General features: G+C 37.6%; 1 long non-coding RNA gene across 1 annotated transcript; it reads left to right on the plus strand.

The window, feature by feature from the left end:
• Positions 1 to 4,002, plus strand: LOC148184815 (uncharacterized). Its single transcript, XR_015772038.1, has 3 exons — positions 1 to 158; positions 550 to 666; positions 3,339 to 4,002. It is a non-coding gene; the product is annotated as an uncharacterized LOC148184815 (long non-coding RNA).
• The last annotated feature ends 2,391 nt before the right edge of the window (positions 4,003 to 6,393 follow it).

Below are 6,393 nucleotides of genomic sequence, written 5' to 3' on the forward strand. Positions count from 1 at the left end.
CCTTGGGATGCTGAGGTACATGGTTGCACATGTCATCTTCAAGACAGAAAGACAAGATCCAGCTGTCAGTTTTTCCCAACAAGAAGAGAAGAGTTTAAAGTAAAAACAGTTATGAAGCAAGAATGCTATAGGAATAATAATAAGAAAAGACCAGTCAGGTATTTGTGCTTTGATCTAAACTGTATGAATGGCAAAAGTGTGACAGGATGATTTCTGAGATATTAAAAAGTTCTTACCTTGTAACAATGTTCATTCTTCGTTCTTCTAGTTGTCTTGAAAAATATCTCCTAGAAAGTCACCACTGATGACTAAATCTCAGTTCAAATATTTTAAGTGTACCTTCAGTATAAAATCAAGAAAATATGCCCACTTATTTTTTAATAAATTTTTGATAGTTGTCTTTCCTTATATTGCTTATGTCTGACCTAAAACTCTTCTGCTGAGTTTCATGAGAGTTCATAAACTCTATGCTGTTTGCAGCTTTTCAAATGCTAAAAAAATTCAACATATAAATAATCCAGTTTCATGTGATTTTTCTTTTTCAACTAGAATGATGTTCAGACATGGATTCCTAATGAAATTAAAGAACAGAAGATTACAAATTGACAGCAAATATCTTACAAAGCAATGTCCTTATAACGACTATGGCTGAATTTCAAAGATTGGGTAATTATGACCATTAATATACATCTCATTTTAGATGCTGAGAAAAATTCCTCCTGTCACAAGAAATGACAGCCCTAATACCAGATGAACACACTTGATATTTGTGTGCTTAAAATATAGCTATTTTTCAGTATATTTTAAAATATGCTGTTCATCAGTGTCATTGAAGTACTATCATAGCTTTGTACTGTATGTAAGGACAGTTTCTAAGGCTATCCAGTATAAGGAGAATTTATTTTTGTTTACTTCAATTAAGATGTTTCTTCTAAAGAGCAACCAAGACAGGGAGACCTACATAAAAGAGATGCGTGAATTATTTAAGGCTATTATACCAAATTAGGGATTTTTAATGTCAGAGAAATTTTTTGGATGCTTTGATTGCATTTTTCTTAGTCTCTTTTGTATGCATTGAATATGGAAGCTGTCAAAAGTGTTGAAAGTCTGACAGATTTTTTGAGCTACATATTTTCTTTTTTGACAGAACAGTTTGGTTTCTGAGTCCTGCATCCTTGCTTCACTGAGCAAGGATGCTGTAATGTTTGGCTTAGTTCATTTTGAAGTCTCCATTGGTCATAACCCATAAACCAGAGTGACACAGGGCCATCAATCAACATGCAAAGAATCTTGTCTAAGCTTTGAATTCTTGAGGCTATCTTTGCACATGATGTTCAGAGTTCAACTTGTGGAATATCAATCATTTTTATCATGTGATTGTGGAGCACTGAGATTGGAGTTCCTGCTCACTTCTCCATGTTCTGAACATTTAACTGCTCTGTGACCTACCTGACAGCTCTGATTCTTCAGATGTGGTGTTTTCACATGTGAGAGAGCCTCTAAATATTTTTGAGATATACCCTAATTAACATGGCATTCAACCAATGAGCCATGATTGATTCTGAGTTTTGGTGGCTAAATGGCCACTCTATGAAGGTGATTTTCTTCAGGCTGATCATTTATTTTATTCTTTCAACTGTAACACTAGCTACTAATTACAGGATAAATACTGACATATATGCCAAATTTAAAATTTGGCAAATTAAAATAATGAAATAATCTGCTCACTTTGTACATGTATCTCTGCTTATTTCCAGGTTTTATGTAAGACTATATATTTTGCACCCTTTCCATACAGTCAGCCACACAGATTTTCAAAATTAATTGAGGCAAAACAGAATCTCTCTGCTCAAATAAACTATTAAAAAAACATAACCTGAATAATACCGGTAATAATGTTCTCCATAAACTAGACCTGGACTTTGCTAATTTCCTAAATTGTGATTTTGTCATACCAGGAAGTTTGTGACTTTTAGTGACCACTCAGTTTAGGGAATTCTGAAGCCCAAATTTTACAGTTTGACTGATTCAATAAATTTATTTAGAAATACCAAAACCAGTTAAAAACTCTCTCCCCATGACCTTCTTATTTTTTGATGAAACATAACTGAAACAGAATTCAATGGGAAATTAAGTTTGTAGCTGGTTCAAAACAGTCTGAAGTCCCATTATGTTTTATTTCACTGCTTATGGGAACTTCAGCATGTGATTGAAGCCAAGCATTTGTGTGTTTTGTTGTTTGGGGGATCAAAAGTTTGAGAAGAAAGCTCCCTATTTTTTTTCTCAAAGAAGGTATAATTTTTTTTTTTCTTGCATAGCTGGTGAGTTTTATTGTAAATAGCCTGCCAAACATGACCCAAAATCACACCTTTCTATTAAAAAGTACTCATTTTTGTAATCCACAAAGACATACTTCTAGATAACTGCAGCTATTTCTTTAGCTTGTTTGTCATCATTTGAATGACTCTTTTTTTTGCTCATTGTGCTCTTCTAGTTTGATCTCTGCCGTAAACCTTGTAACAAACTGGAAAATTCTGAGATTAATTTACAGGAATTTCTTGTGACTCACTGAGGGTCACAAAGCTGTGTGAAGATGGCAGCTGCTGTTTGCTCCAGGGAGTTTTGTGGTTGATGATGAAGCTGTGAGGGGTTGTTTCTGGGGTGTAGGGGCTAATCTGGGGCCAAAATAGCCTAAGGGTTCTGTGAATTTAACTGCCTAAGCATTAGGGGTCTCAACCCCCTGGACACTCCAATCTGACTCCCAGTTGCTTCTCTACAGGGAGGGAAGTCTCCTGTGGGTCATGCCTGTCAGACATGGACAAACATCTTGGAAATATGCTAAATTAGCATCTGACTTTCTTGAAGGACTCTGTAACTCAGTGATCCCTTAGTGTGCAAAGACAGTGGATACATCCCAATGGATATTGGAAATGCAGTTATGTGTGATAGTTATAGGTAATGTAACAAACCCCTTCAATTATTGTCTAAAATTGCACAGAGCCAATTTTGAGACTTAGCACCTGAAGCTGCTGTCCCAAAACAGCCAATGCAAGAACAGATGACTGGATTCACTTATCAGCTGGCAGCCAACATGCAGCAAATCTAATTCAGAAAGTAAGGTCAGGAAACTCTCACACTTGTCAGAAGTGTGAGCATTTCATGATACAAATGCAGGTCATAAATTAACATTTATATTTAAGGTTAATGATCACTCAAAATTTGAAGCCTCTATTTAAGCAACTCATGTTGACAAGGCTCCCACCAGCATTTTTCAGGGATAAATACTTGAACTTTGTTGTTATACAGTAGGATTATATACTATTTGTTTCCTTTTCCAGCATGTAAAAGCCAACAGCACTACCTTATCAACATTCCCAGTGTGTCTCTGGATCTCCCACATGTCAAAAGTGGGTTGGAGCAATATCATGAGGACTGTTGTAGAAAGAAGCATTTTGTCTAAATTAAATCCAACGTCTCTATCTCACCTAATGTCATCTACAGTGACCTGAGCACCCACCAGCTGCCTTGTCCTGTCCCTAGGCTTCTGCAAGAGGCTAACTCAGTTGTGGGCTGCTGAAAGGACTAGGATTCTTTAATATATCACAGCTGGATATGTGATACTAAATCCATAAGCAGACTTTCTTATTACGTTTATGTTGTATTTTGATTATAAGCTTATTTAAAATCCAGTGCTGAGGGAGTACAGAGTTAAATAAAAGAGAATGAGAGAATCCTGGCCCAGCAAATACAAGCCTGCACCCAGAGACTGAACTGCACTCTTGGGGGAAAGCAGGTCTGCAGTCACCCAGAAAGCTCTATGTGCCCTGGATCCCATGATCCATCCTGCCTCCACACCAGAGCTCGATCAGCAAGGCTGCACCAGTGAATGCTTGTTCTTGGTCCTTGGCTGTGCTCCCTAAGATCCATTCAGACTGACTGACCCTCTGAATCAGAATGTCCATTGTTCAAGATTCTCTTGAGCCCAGGGATCTAAAAATGATCCTTAGCACCACAGTCCTCTGCCTTGAGAGTGGAGCAATGGAGAGCTAGTCAGGAGCTAACCAGGCATTGTGTTCAGCACAAAACTTTTGGACATCAGTGACAGGATCTCTTGTTTTAAAGACATAATAACACGTTCAATTCCCACCTGTAGATGTCTCTCAGTAATAATCCTATCAGTTTGTGGCAAGCATAAACAATACATGTGATTCAATCCAGCATGGAGAGTGTAACTGTACAGTGGTGTGATTTTCCTTGTGGTAAAAATTCTGTTGTAGCCATATTGCACATTGCAAAAGCTAATCTTACAAATAAATTAAAATCTTGTCCTTTTGCTCCAGAAACAGTGCTTTAATGATAAGACATACTGTCATATGTATTTATTAGTCTCAAAATATAGGTGTATTGTATGTGTATAGTAATTTATATGACTGTGTACATGTATATGTAATTTATATGACTGTGTATGACTGAGGGATGCCTCAAGACTCCCATTGTGCTTACATTCCAGACAAAGATATTCCTGCCAGTTCTGTGTTGTAGTTCACAATGACATAATGTACAATATCATGCAATTTACATGGAAAATACAAAATGAAAGGAAAGGAATGATAAGCACATTTTTTCCCTCTAAATTCAGCTTATTTCTTCATATCGTGTCAAATGGACTTGGTTTTTCCTTTCTTAATAAAAAATCATTGTGCTTTAGCAACTAAATGATTCTGTGCAGTTTGCTTGGGGAACAAGAAGTAAAAATGTCCCTTGGGCAGTGCTCTGTGAGTACTCAGAAGTGTTCCAGTTAGTGGATGACTGTCCTCACTGCATGTTCACTTCTCTCACTGCAAAGCCTAATTTTGTATTACCTCCCATGTCAACTGGTCACTTATCCAGCTCTCTTATTGTCACTCAATAGTGATGGCAAGCCACAGGAGCAATCACATCCTCCAGGATTGAAATGAGATGTTTTATGTTCCAAAAAGAAAGACTGGCTGATCTCCAGAGCTTATCTGCCTCTATCTGCTTTTCTGCCAGTCTTCTCTTGCTTGCACTCTCCTCTGCTCTTAGATAAGTGCAGGTGCCTTCATAGCCATGGAGCTGCTTTCAATGCCTGATTATTTCATCATGAAATTTAGTCTTTTTTGTTTACAACCCCCTTCTTTCATCTTTAAAAAGCTCTTGAATCATGATATAGGATGCTGGGAGAATTAATATGGGAACTTGATAATGAGATGAAGACTTTCAATCCCAAAAACTGCAATGCTGCACCAGGCCCTGGTAGAGACAGCAAGCACTGCTGGTTGACTCTGGCATGGCTTGGAATAGGTGTTTGTGGCCTTGCACGCAGCCAGGACAGATAGTAGATATTTCTTATTTCTTTCACTTTGTACAGCTTCCTGCGCCAGCTGTAGCCACTCATCAGGTTCTAGACCAAACAACCTTCTTTCAGAGGTTTTTTTTCTTTCAGAGAAATGGTTCCCCTTTGAACCGTGAAGCTTATCCTAGAAGAGTGCTCTGATGCTCTCTTTTGGATTAGATGTTGAAGGGATCACCAGCACCTGAGGAAATCCCATCCTAGTGGGGTTTAGGAGAATGTGCTGGCTAAAATTGCATACCAAGGATTTAAGCAACTTTCACCACTCTGAAGGAGCTGCCTGGCTCCTCAGAGACTCCCTGGCTGCCAACAGAGGCCATCACACTACACATGAATGCTCAAAACCTTTCTGTAGATGTGGCAGTAAGCTGCAAGGCAAAATGATCACAGCTGATGATGTGTGTCACATTGTCTGGAGAACAGTGGGAAAGATGGGGATGGATTTGTAGTGGTGCTGAGCACACTCACAACTGATCAGGAGCTGATTGCAAAAGTACTTTAAATACACATAAAAGGCGGTTTTGAAAAAAAAATAAAAAATGTGTCACTATAACTCTTTGGTGGAGCTATAATCTATAAATTAAGATAATACTTTTTGAGCATATTTCTGCACTTTTGATACCATTAACAAAATGTTGCACAGAAGTCCACAATTTAAGTACAAGTTGTTAGAAGAATTTATTTCTTTAAATATATAAGCAGGAAACTTTCACTAGTGGTCCTTTATTTTTCTTTTGAAAATTACTTCCTTATCTACTTCTTTGTACAGTCCAAAAAGTGGTAAAACCTTTTATATTTGCTACAGGCTCCACTGATAACTCAGGTTGGTCACCCAAGACTGATTAGCACAGCTTAAATTCTAGCTTTAGACATTCTCTGTGTCTGAGTTTCTAAAGTGTAAAAGCAGAGCTGGTAGACAAGTTGTAAAATTAGCATTGTTACTATTCCTGATGCTCTTAAACACACAAGTAGAGAAATATTTTTAGTGTATTAAAAAGTCCAGAAAGAATTTGAGGTTATCA

The sequence above is a fragment of the Pseudopodoces humilis genome, chromosome 2, assembly GCF_049639895.1.
Source record: "Pseudopodoces humilis isolate 2021_Gansu_Grassland_sample_001 chromosome 2, ASM4963989v1, whole genome shotgun sequence".
NCBI lineage: Eukaryota > Metazoa > Chordata > Aves > Passeriformes > Paridae > Pseudopodoces > Pseudopodoces humilis.